General features: G+C 37.9%; 1 protein-coding gene and 1 non-coding gene across 2 annotated transcripts in view; one reads left to right on the forward strand and one right to left on the reverse strand.

Moving 5' to 3' along the window:
- Positions 1-13,584, forward strand: part of SGCZ (sarcoglycan zeta) — a 1,114,038-nt gene that overhangs the window by 80,666 nt on the left and 1,019,788 nt on the right. The gene's annotated exons all lie outside the window — the stretch shown is intronic.
- On the reverse strand, positions 4,627-4,733 carry LOC130023862 (U6 spliceosomal RNA). The gene has a single exon (XR_008792524.1). It is a non-coding gene; the product is annotated as a U6 spliceosomal RNA (small nuclear RNA).

Raw genomic sequence — 13,584 nt, forward strand, 5'->3', positions numbered from 1 at the left:
TATCTTTGAAGAGGGAAGGGCATACCTAAGTAATGCTTGGGGCTATTCCACACAATGTTCAGGATGCCACACTTTACTGACGATTGAACTGTGCTCCTGCATGCAAAATAAGAAGTTCAGCCTCTGGAGCCCTCTCGCCAGCCTTATATTTATTCAAAATAAACTTATTTTGAATGGTTGACCTCTCAGTTATGCAAATGAATTGTATTATTTATCTACTATCTTTGAACAAAAGTGTACACATTCATACAGTTTTTAAAATTGGTGTCCACTGTTTAGGTTTCAATGAAATAGCCTATTGATCACTAAAATAGTATTAAATAAAATACTTTAACCCAACAAGCTGTGAACCATGGTATAGGAAGTTCCTATACAATAAAACAATTTATTATTTCTTTAAAACCTTTTTGACACATTGTAGTCATGTTTTCTTACTGAACAACAAGTTTGTCTAAGTAGAAGACATATTTTTAAGAGCAATAGTTTAATACATTTATCAAATATTATAACAAAATTAAATAATTATCCTTGTTATAGTTTCGATATTGAATGAAGTGAAAAAATGCATGAAGTCAAAGAAAGTCAAAGGAGGCTGATTGAAAAAATTCCAGTGCTTATAGTTTCTAGCCAAAGGACATTAATAATACTACCTTAGTATAGCAGCCTGGCTTCTGAAGGAGGCAGTCTTGACATCAGACCTAGAATCTGCCAATTAATACCTGGCTTCCGTTTCCTCAGTTTTGAAATAGGTTAGAAATGGTTTCTTGAAAAATGGTTTCTCCCTTTCTTTCATAGGATGTTGTGAGCATTGGATATATTCGTGCTCATGAAGTGTTTAAAATAGTAATTAGCACATGCCAATAATAAAAAAATAGGATATACCTAGCACTCCAAAATTATCTTTAGCAAGAAATCTGCATAGATATGGAAATCTATGCGATCACAATGAATTGACAATCTTTTGCAGTGGTAGTCACTTTACCTTGAACTTGAAGTGATTGTAGAATAGTGCTTTAAAGGAATAAGATTTATTATGTCTTTCCCTCCCTCCCTCCCTCTCTCCCTCTCTCCCTCCCTCCCTTCCTCCCTCCCTCCCTCCCTCCCTCCCTCCCTCCCTCCCTCCCTCCCTCCCTCCTTCCTTCCTTCCTTCCTTCCTTCCTTCCTTCCTTCCTTCCTTCCTTCCTTCCTTCCTCCCTACTCTCCTCTGTATTCCCACTTTCCTTTCCTTACTTTCTGAGCCACAGCCTGAGTTGCTCTGATGTTATTCTGGCTGTGTGTTCAAGGATAACTCCTGGCATACTTGGGATTGAAATCTGGTTGTTCCAGTGCAAGGCTAGTCTTCTACCTGCTGCACTATAATGCTGGTCAATCATCACTTTTCCTTTTTATCTACTTTCACCTTCATTTCCCCCATTTGAGTTATTTAGCTTGTTCTATGGCTTCATTCCTGTTTTATGATTGTAGCACCAGGCTTATGAAATGTTTATAAAATTTTACTGCTAAACATTCTCCTTGAGATATTTGAACTCTTTAGAGGTAAGATACTATAAAAAATCTAATAAATGATTAAATTATTACAGAAACTACTAGAGGAGACTTACATAGAAGTGGCATGATTAGAAGATGACAATAAGGAGTCCTGGATGTAATCCATTTCAGAGAGCCAGATTTTCTAACTCTCATAAAAAATGCAAAGCAATTCTAGTCTGAATCTGATTTCAAAGGCTGATGCTTCTAGTTTATGGCTTGTGAAATGTTGGAGTTCTCTTTTGTGCATTAATATTGTCTGAGCATCAAAATGCTTTGGAAATACAGAACTGACGCATAAGAAACATCCACCCTTGTGTCTGAAAAATAAAGAATATACGCTATCACTGCAAGTAGCTACTTAGATGTAGCTTGTAATAAAATACACTGCAAGTAGCTACTTAGATGTAGCTTGTAATAAAATAAAAAAGTATCAATTTAATAAAATTTTAATTTAATTTTCTCCAATAATTTTATTTGAGACACTTTTTCTGATGAGGCCTAGTAATTTTTTTTAACTAGAAGAAATTGGCTAGTTTGGAAAAGTTTTGATTAAGAGCCTTTTAGGCTCTTAGTTAATATAAAGCTCTGAGATATTTGACTACCATCTTACTAAGTCAAAGGAAATATTTTCTCTTGTGAATTGAAGAATGAGACCAGTTGTAGTTACTGGTTGAGTCATCCTGAATAGGATTGGCAGAACACTAGATGAAGGACAACCATGCGAGCAAGCCGGGTTCCGCAAAGGATTCAGCACCATCGACCATATCCACACGGTAACCAAGCTCATTGAGGTTTCTCGGGAGTTCAAGATGCCGCTCTGCTTAACCTTCATTGATTTAAAGAAGGCCTTTGATCCTGTTGAGACGGAAGCGGTCATTGAAGCCCTAGCCAATCAGGGCATTCAAGCCCAATACATCAGGATCCTCCGTGAGCTCTATTGCGGATTCACTACCAGGATCTCACCATTCTACAAAGAAGTGATCATTGATGTCAAGAGAGGGGTGCGGCAGGGTGATACCATTTCACCGAAACTCTTCAGTGCCACCCTCGAGAACATCATGCGACGACTGGAATGGGAAGGAATGGGAGTGAAGATAGATGGTCAGCAACTACACCACCTCCGCTTTGCTGATGACATTGTTTTAATAACACCAAACATCAGCCAAGCAGCACAAATGCTGGCCGACTTTGACCGTGAGTGTGGAAAGGTAGGACTACAGCTGAATCTTACGAAGACAATGTTTATGAGAAACAGCCTTGTTCCTGACGCCCCATTCGCTCTCAATGGAACGACCATCTCCGAATGCAACAGCTATGTGTACCTAGGTCGAGAGGTCAACATGAGAAATGACCTGGCACCCGAGCTGCGCAGGAGGAAGAGAGCGGCTTGGAACGCCTTCAAGAACGTCGAAGAAATAGTTAAGAGGACGAAGAACCTCCGGCTCCGGGCACATCTCTTTGATTCCACTGTTCTTCCTGCATTAACATATGCCTCAGAGACCTGGGCCCTACACAAACAAGATGAGAACGCCATTCAGGTCTCCCAAAGAAGAATCGAAAGAGCTATGCTTGGAATATCACATTTCACTCAAATGAGAGAACGAATCCGGAGTTCTGACATCCGTCGACGATCAAGGATCAGGGACGCTGTCTCATATGCCAAGGTGTCGAAAATCAGATGGGCTGGTCACGTAATGAGATTTAAAGACGACCGTTGGACTAGAGCTGTTACTGATTGGATTCCACGGGATGTCAAGAGACCGCGTGGCCGCCCACCTACCAGATGGTCAGACTTCTTTGTCAAGATCATGAACGATCAGTTTGAGGCCCTCCATGTTCCCGGAGCGAAGAGATGCCATTGGGCTACACTAGCACGCGACAGGGACAAATGGAGACGTTACTGGCGCCCGCTCGAGCAAATCGACGACTAACGGGAAGTTAAGTGATAAGTGATAAGTGAATTGAAGAAATGAAGTACTCAAAATGTCAGAGGTATCTTCATTTGACAAAAGTTTTTTTTTTCAGAATACAAGAGTAAAATACCTTAATAAATTGTTCTTATCATAATAAAATTGCACAGTCTTATATTCCAAGCACTTTGCCCTTTTTCCTTCCTTATAATCACTTAAATGTCACTTATTCAGTAGAGCATACTTTTATGTTGTCCAATAAAATGCAAAAATATGTGTAGATTTCCACTTTTTACATTTTTATTATTCTTAATTTTTCCTAAAACTTTGTTCTCCTTTATATATTTATTCATCTTTCATAATTGTACCTCAGGCATTGCTCTCTACTGAGAATGTAGTGGCATGAAAACAAATAAAATATTGACCAAGATGTACACTTTATGGGGGTAAGGAATAGGTAATAAATATACAAGAATAAGAAGTAAAAGACTGACGGGCAGTAAAACCTTTGAAGAAAAATAAAGCAAAGATAGAAAGTTTTTTGATGAACAAGAAAATTGGAATTGATATTTTAAACATAATTGGGCTTCAGTTATAAAATGATTGAGTACCCATCCCTCTACCAGTGCCCATTCTCCACCACCAATGACCCCAGTAGCCCTACCCCCACCCCATCTCCCCCACCTTGCCCCACCTCTGTAGCAGGGCATTTCTTTTTGCTCTCTCTATCCTTTAGGGTGTTGTAGTTTGCAATAGAGGTACTGTGTAGCCATCTTGCTTGGTCTATAGTCAACTTTCAGCGCATATCTCGCATCCCGAGTGAGTCCTCCAAACATCCTTTACTTGGTATTCTCTTCACTATCTAAGCTGCCTTTTCTCCCAGCATGTGCTGCCGGCTTCTAAGCCATGGAGCAGATTTCCTGGTACTTATCTCAATTATTCGTGGGTGTTTGACTCCCTTTCTGTTACTTTATATTCCCCAGATGAGTTCAGTCTTTCTATGTCTGTCCCTCTCTTTCTGGCTCATTTTACTTAGCATGATGCTTTCTATGTAGAACCACTTGTATGTAAATTTCATCTTTTCTAACAGTTGGATAGTATTCCATTGTGTAGATGTACCAAGTTTCTTTAACCAGTCATCTGTTCTCGGGCACCCAGTTGTTTTTCCAAATTTTGGCTATTGTGAAAAAATATGGAATGCTTCATGAATTTGCGTGTCATACTTGCGCAGGGATCATGCTAATCTTGTCTGTGTCCTTCCAATTTTAGCGTACGTGCTGCTGAAGTGAGCACATGTGGTAGTTTTTAACCCGAGTAACTGTGAATATGCAGTAACTCTTAACTGAGAAAAGCACCAATGGAGGTTGGATTTAGGGAGATTGGTGATTAACTTTTCAGTCACCCATTAGTTATTTAAGTAAAAAAAGTGAGCTTTAAAAATAGTTTTATATAAAATGTTATTTTTTTATATCTTAGAGAATTTTTACAATAAATTCATGTAAGAGAAAAATAGTGTATGATAAATGTTTATATACCAAAACACACATTTTATGTACAATATAGATATTTTATGTATTCATAATAGTGTCTATATAGCTCTATAAAAGTTTACTCTTGGAAAATAGGGTAATGATTTCATATCAGTGCTGCTAATGAACTGAAATTACTCCAAACTTGCATCTCACAACATGTTCATAGCAGCATTACTCGCAATAGTAAAAAGGTAGGAGCTACCCAATTGTCCATCTATTGATGAGTGGATAAATTAAATGTGACAGATACATACTATGACATTTCTATCTATGCTATAACATGGCTATATCACAAAGACATTATGCTAAAGTTAAATTGGCAGTTAAAAAACGATGAATGAATTTGGCTTCACTTATATGAGAGCCTGAGTTGTCAAATTCAGACATAGAAAGTTTTATTGTTACAGTTTCAGTTTTGCAACATAAAAAAAGAGTTCATCAGATTTACTGAATAGAAATATGAATGTATTTAAGAATACTGAGATGCATGCTAAAACACATCAAACACATTCTTCAGTTTCCTAAATACCCACTAGCACAATGTTGTAGCAGATTTACAGCCTATGGTCTACATATTGCTTGGTATAAAAAGGAATGAATCAAAAGACTAGTAAACTTCAATTTCAGTATCAGTCATCACTTGACCACCAAATTATACGGACTAGTAATAATCCTCGTTGGGCTCTGATTTCATATCATATCTCTGTGGTCTTTCTTCCTAGATATTATTCAATTTTTGTTCAATACTTATGGTTCCATTTTCCCCTGTAGCACTCCCCATCATCTTAAAACAAAGTTGTCCTTAAGAAGTTCTAAACTCCTCTACATTTATTTTGTAGTCTAGTCCCTAGAAGCTTCACCATTTATATTCAAAGAGCCTATCAAGATATTTCCCACATAATCATGAATTTCAAATGAATTAGAAGTTACAAATGAATTTCTAAATGAGAAGAATTATTACCTTTCCTTAGTATTCTGAATGTGCTTCAGTAAGTTTTAGCATGAAATAGTAATATTTTTATGCTACTTATATAAAATATTAAATCAAACTTTGAACATTGTAGATTAAATATTGAGGAAGTATTTTTAATCCAAGAATATATCAAATGCTAGTTATAATTTTGTATTCATTGCTTTATATACACAAATATACTCATGAACATATATATATATTGCTTAATATATATACACACACACACACACATATATATATACACATGCACACATAGATATGTAAAAATGCATGCTTCGCCCATGAGAAAAGCAACCTTCCTGAAATCTCAGATTCCACAAACAGCAAGTAATAGACAGAGACATGTTATGAAGCTTTTGACTTACAGCAATTCGAGAAAAGGTAATGGCAGGAATGGGCTGTGGGCAGGAAGTGAGCAAGAAGGAAAACCTGGTATTCGGTGATGGTGGAGAAAAAGATGGATTACCTGAGGAGAAAGGTCTATGAGGTGTCACTATTTTTGACCATAGATATAGTAAAGCAGTGGGTAAGGCACTTGCCTTGCATACATCGGATCTGAATTATAGTCTGAGCATCGCATATAGTTTTCTAGACTGCAGTCACTAGGAGTGACCCCTGAGTAAGGAACCACGAGTATGGCCTGAACACTGCCAGATGTAGTAGCCCCCAAACCAAAACCAGAAGCAAAAAAAAAAACTGTGACTTTTTTTTTCACAGTAAAGTATGAAATTTGTGTGAAGGATGGAGAAGATAATAAATAAGACATAATGAAGGTGGGAGAGAAAGAATAGAGCAGGTATGAGAAGATGTCAATTCTTGTGAAGCAGAGAGAGAGCAGCAGGCGCCTAGACAAAGTAATGAAATGAAAACCGGAAAAAGAACCCCACAGTAGGGACTGCAGGAGACCTTGGGCGGGAGCAGCCTGAGGTGGAGGCTGGAAGGCCAAGGGCTGTGAGAAGGAGCAACAAGGTATTTCCTATTTTAATCCCAAAAGGCATCAGGCATGAATTGTAGATTCCACACCTTTGGGTTGATTCCTTTGTGTCAACCCAAAGGTCTTTTCTGTTTGTTTTTCATTTTCTTTTCTTTGTGAAAAGCAAAAGGAAAACACTGTGTTTCGCTGAGAAGAAAAAGTAAATTCATATTGGCAAGAGAAATAAAAATATTTGTGAAAAGGTATGAAATGAAAGTATCATGCAGGCTTAGTTGAGAGAGCTGTGTAATTATTTTTTCTGCTTCTGTGTTATCTCAAGGGATAAATCAGCATGCTTATCTAAATAAGTCTTCTGCTGATGTTCTTTGTAAATGATTTTCAGAACAAAGAAATAATTGAGAGATTATTACTTTAAAATTAGTATTTATTGCAAGGTCAAGTGTTTTTGCAGAAAATGCCTTGCATTAAAATATGGTTAGTTCCAAAGATAAGGCTGTGTCTTTTCAAACTGGGAATGTAAAATACTGAAAAATAGCAAACATGAAAATCAAGACTTTCATAGCTTTATGGACATGTTCTAAGTATATTAAATATCAAGAGCAATTTCATTAAGTAGATATGATGAGTTTCTTGATAAGCTTACAGAAGGCTCTTATGAGAGATGAGTTAGAATTATATCCTCCAAATTTAAGGTGGTGATTTTGTTACATGCAGACATAAAGTTCCTACTCCAAAATAAGAACTCAAGATTGTCATGTCTTCTACAGTCTGTATTTCTAGACAGTCATTTTAAAGTAATTAATTTTTTAAAAATACAATGAAATGTATAGAATAAAAGTCATAGTTACCTATAAACATGGTATCTAGAAAGTCATTATTACAATTTTGACATTTATCTTCACAATTTTCCTTTATACAAAAATGTTTCATATTTCTCCCAGCCAGGTTTTTATAGCACAATTATTTTTGTGTCGTGATCAGTTGAATCATTTTTCATAAATACGTTGAAAGACATTATATATTCTTATGTATCACTTTTATTTCTATGGAGCATTTGATCATCATGAAAGCACCATAATTCTCAAACCTATCTTATGAGCCCTTATGACATTATTTCCAGTTGGTTGGTTTTATATATATTGCTGTGCCAAACATGCTTGTGAATTTATCTGTTGAGCTCTTTTAAGATGGTCTAATCAAGTGAAATTTCAAACACTATAATATTGGGGTTAAGTTAAAAATATGTTTATACCTTTCAGTGCTCTCTGGAGAAGAGTTTGTAAGTCATTGCTCTGAGTTCCCCCAATAATTTAAAGAGAAACTCACAATACCCTCAATGTTCTGCAAACGAAGGAGGGTGGTCTCAAATTCTTTACAGAAGGACCAAAATGAAATGGCATCAACCTTCACTTAGGAATGGAACCATGTATCTGCAAAAGAAAAAGTGCTGGCATCTACATCGTGCCTTTAAAGAAAGCCAGACAGAATGTCCTGATAACAACTTGTGCCAAAGTTTCCACTGAAAATTAGCTGACACCCATGTTGTAATCCTCAAGTGTCCTGGCTAGTGAACTGCGCTGATTTGCTGCCGCCACCCAGCAGGTCTGATACTGGTCACTTCATCCTGGAATCTTTACTAAGCAGATCCAGGCAGCTTTCCAGAAGCTGTGCCATCCAGGGACTCCTGAGTCCCTCGCTGCCCTCCAGCCTCTGACAGGGGTGTGTTGTGTTAACCTATCCGTGAGACATTCTTCCTTGTGCCACATGGACTTGGCTATTCAGAGTAACGAGCAAGACTCCCCTTGGGGACATGCTCCGCGTGCCTAGCACGCTCTTTTGTCAACTCCAGTGGGGATTCACCCCAGGTCTACACCTGGGCGAGATTCTAATTTTGTGTCTGTGTGTTTTTGTGGGGTGAAAATAAAAAGGAGCGCGCGTGCAGGGATGCGGAGTGACTTGTTGCTGGGGGCACCAAACGGCACTGGGGTTGAAAGCTGGAGCTCCCCCGTGGACAGCAGGTACTGCAGCCCTCGGGAGCAATTTTCCTAGCAATGGACACCTCCCAGTCCTCAGGGTGCTCCTCAGTCAGTGCTCAGAGGGTCTGCCTAGAGCGCTTATGCCACTGACTAATTCTAGGAAGATGCATTGAGATAAGTGCTGGCAGGTGCGCCCTAACCGAGCAAGGGGCCCGTGTTTGGAACTGCTTCAAGTTCACTGAAGATGGGAAACGGTCGTGGCCAGCTGTTTTCTGCCCTGGACAAGCTCTTACTAGGTACTTAGTATGATTGGAGCATTTTTGAAACTTTGATTTTTTATTTTCTCACTTCACGCCTCTCTCTCTTTCTCTTCCCTCACATTTCTCTAAGGACATTTCTTTCCATAAGACTATTTTTGCGGGGCTGGAGCGATAGCACCGTGGGTAGAACGTTTGCCTTGCACTCGGCTGACCCAGGCTTGACTTCCAGCATCCCATATGGTCCTGAGCACCGCCAGGGGTAATTCCTGAGTCAGGAGTAACCCCCGTGCATCGCCAGGTGTGATCCAAAAAAGCAAAACAAATAAATAAATAAGAAAGACTATTTTGCTGCATTAAAAGACAAATAAATAAAATAACAGGAGCCTCCCATCTGAAGGAGCCGGGCTTTTCTCTCTTCTGTAGAACACTGCAGCTTGGACCTCAGGCTCAGCAGAGTTGCTGCGTTCTGTCCCGCAGTGTGTCCCTCGCATCCCTCTGGCTCTTGCTAGGGGAGTGCACGTGGCTGTGACGCTTCAGGAAAACCCTCTGCATGGTCCCCTGTGGGTTTGAATAGGGAAACAGCGTGTTGGAATGGTGAAAGCTCTATGGTACCAGCTTTGCTCCTTCTCCCCAGATAAAGTCACCCCAAGGAGGGTTCCTTTGGCGTGCTTGCCCCTCAGCGAGGACACTTGGAAGCAAGAAGCCAGCAGGTACTATGAGTGACAGAGATGCCTGTAGTTTGAGTCATTGAGATCTTGTTAGCAAGGTTCGTGAGCTCCTGCGGATACAGCCTCTGCTGCTCTATCTCTGTACCTGGCTTTGCCCATCAGTGAGGTAATGGAGTTGGTTTCATAAAGCTCTGGTTTTAAATAGAAGGTGTCAATTCTTCTTCTGGCTACATTGTAGCTTTCAACATATTTCCTATATAGTGATGTATTATGTACTTACAATGATTGGAGCAGTTTGAAAGTTTGCTGTTTATTTTCATAAGCCATGCAACAGGGCTTGTGAGAAATTAATTTCTAAATGCTGACCTGAGCCAACTACCTTATTCGCTTTTCTCGTATAAGTGAATAATACCAGTTATATTTAATCCTGGGAGCACCGAAAAAATAGTCTCTCAAATATTTTTGTTGTTGTTCTTTGATTCAGATGAAAAACTTTTGGCAAATTATTAGTGAGCATGGAACAAAATCTCTATACAATTCCACCCTTGAATATATTTGTTTACTTTAGATTTATAGAGCACAAGACAGGACTTCAAACTTTAACATGATTCTTGCCTCTATCAGGTGATCTACAGGAAATGAAGTTGACATCTGCCACAAATTGCCTTTGCCTGAGAATTATTTGAGTAACCTAGTCATGCCTAGTCATATATACTTGGTAATTGGTTCATATATACTTGGTAATGGGGTCATGTGCCTTTGTGTTAGGGTTCTTGAGAGAGTTATTAAAAAATAGTTTTGAATGAGCTACACATACAGGCCCAACTACACACACAGGCCCAGTTTCAATAACTTGGGCTGCTAACTTATGCATTAAAAGGAATATAACAAATGAGTGTGATGTCTGTTTTCTCTAATCTCCTCAATACCTTCTCATTTTATTAAATTAATTATAAGATAACTGTTTTCATTGCTCTTCTGTCATGTTTCTTATCTGCTGCTCTTATCTATTTTGACATCTGTGGCCTGGAGCTTGGAAAGACCTGCTGTTACTGTGAGTGAGTATTTTATCACAATGCATGCACTATTCTACCTTTTCTGTAAGAGATTTATTTCCTATTGATAGCTTCATAGCTCTCCATGTATACTATCCCGTAGGATTGCTACTTCTGTGCTTCTAAGTCTGTAATTTATACCACTCACTCTTTAAACATCTAAGTTTTAAGTGTTCTTTGTTTTATTCTTCCAGTTTTTAATAAAGCAATATGTTTTCCATGATTCTGTAATTCTTAAAGGAATTGCTACCTTTCATTAGTTGGGCTATTTTCAGGTTAACACAGAACAATTCACTTTCTAATGTAAAGCAGTTATTTAAACAAATACACCTCTCTCGGAAAACTGATAAGAAAATTCAGTGAAAAAAATTAATTATATTAGATTTATGACTTTGTAGGGCTGGAGCGATAGCACAGCAGGTAGGGCGTTTGCCTTACAAGCGGCCAACATGGCCGACCGGAGTTCGATTCCTCCGCCCCTCTCGGAGAGCCCGGCAAGCTACCGAGAGTATTCGATATGCCAGACACAGTAACAACAAAGTCTCCAATGGAGACGTTACTGGGCCTGCTCGAGCAAATCGACGATCAACGGGAGGGCCTTTACCTCTTTACCTCTTATGACTTTGTGGGTTTTGTTTTTACTACAAAGTTCTGTATAACCATAGTTCCAAAGGCAATTGGAATCAGTTTTAATGTCACCTTGGGGTTATGGCTTTTTAAATATTCTCCCCATTAATGCATGTGGCTTACATACATAAAAGAAGTTCTATCATGAAAATAGTTTTACAACCAAGGGTTTTATTTATGGGGATAATAAAACTCTCATACTGATGTTTAATTATTGAGTAGAAAAAGTTGAGTTAATATTGAATTTATTTATTCTCTAATTTATTCATTCAATTGCTTCAGTACTTAGATCTCACTTATCCAATAGATCGATGTTGATGTTTAATATAAAATTATGTTAAAAAGTAGTTTTAGGCTAGAGATATGGCTCAGTGGTATGGAACACAACTTGCATGTGTTTAGTACTAAGTACCAATAGCAGAATAGCTGACTTCTTATGTGTATTATTTTTATGTGTATTAAATTCTTATGTGTATTATTCTTATGTATATTATTGTGTGTTTTATTTTTATTTATACATGTGATTTATTCTCAGAGAACAAAAATTTTTGCTTCAATATTAAAATTTTAATATAATTTAGTACATATCTAGCTTTTCATTAAGGTAATCGATATTTGTTTTTCCCTACAAAAGTCATTTCAGTAATATACTATATATTTGTAATTTTCTTTAACTTAGAAAATTATCCAAGGATTTAATTGCTGTATTATCTGAAGCCTTGACTAGTGTCAGAGGGTCTACTTTCAAGAGTTTCACTGCCATGGTTAGCAATAGGTGTTGTTTGTTGTGTGAAGTACTTTGCTTTATTGCTCGTTACATGTCCTCTTACCCTGGAATGTCTCTCCATCAGGATAACTATATATGGTGGCTGAAAGAAAGAGGTAAATAGAACAGAGAGACAGGAGGAAGGTGGAAGTAGAGGAGTGAGAATCAAAGATGAAAGTTAATATAATATGTCTCTTGGACCTCATCATCTCTACTATATAGTTTGTTACAAGCAAGTCAGTAGTTCCAGTTTCCATTGCTTTAAATTAATTACATATTCAGGGCTGGGATTAATGGAGAGGATAACTGGGGCCATTTTTGTAACTATATCATAGATATTAGTCTGTTATATGTAGTATAAATCTACACAAATGTAGCTTAAGCTAAAGGGAAAATTAATGGTGCCTTCCAGAAATCCAACAGGAAATACAGATGTGCATGGTGAGAAAATATTAAAACGAAATAAGTAAACACTTATTTTCTATAGATAACCATTGTCTTCATCTTTGCTTCTGTTTGGGTGTTTAGGAGGAAATTAAAAGTACCAGCATAACTTTCCAGCTCAAACACCAATAGCGACCAACATCAGTTTATCCTTTTGTTTGGTGTTCCATATTGTTTCCAGATCCTATTGATATTACTTATTTTGTTCCCTATTATCTATTATCAATATATTACTCTTTACAGTAGTTTAATGCTATGTTTCAGTGATTATTATTATGCATTTTTAAAAGTTCAATTTCTAAATTGGTGAATATGCATTTGGATTTTGCAAGAGATTGCCAAATTACCCTCCAGGAAGATGTTTTGCATTTGACTGTTCTACAAGCAAGCAGTGTTTAAGGGTGTCTCTTTGCCACAGTCTCTTTAAAGCTGGTGACTGTCAATGTTTCTTAGTGGTGCACTACATGAAAAGTGATATTTAATTGTTTACTTTGCATTTCAAATTTTATCCTTAAAGTAGGAAGGCTGACAAGAACATACCAAGTTTAGTTCTCAGAACCCCTAAGGATTAGTAATGTGCAATATATCTTAAGGGTCAAGGCAATTTTTTTGGTACTCATCATTCAAATACTTTACAATCACTAAAAAATTGTGATGACCATCCTGGATGGTGGGCACTTGATCACTTGATCACTTAACATCCCCTTTCTCATCAATTTGCTCGAGTGGATGCCCGTAACATCTCCATCTGTCCCCGTTGCCTGCTAGTGTAGCCCAGTGGCATCTGATCATTCTAGGAACACAAAAAGCCTCAAACTGATCATTTAGGGTCTTGATGAAGAAGTCTGACCATCTTGTAGGTGGGCGGCCACATGATCTTTTGACGTTCCATGGAATCCAGTTGGCAAT

This window comes from Sorex fumeus, unplaced genomic scaffold (genome assembly GCF_029834395.1).
Source record: "Sorex fumeus unplaced genomic scaffold, SorFum_2.1 ptg000024l, whole genome shotgun sequence".
Classification (NCBI taxonomy): domain Eukaryota; kingdom Metazoa; phylum Chordata; class Mammalia; order Eulipotyphla; family Soricidae; genus Sorex; species Sorex fumeus.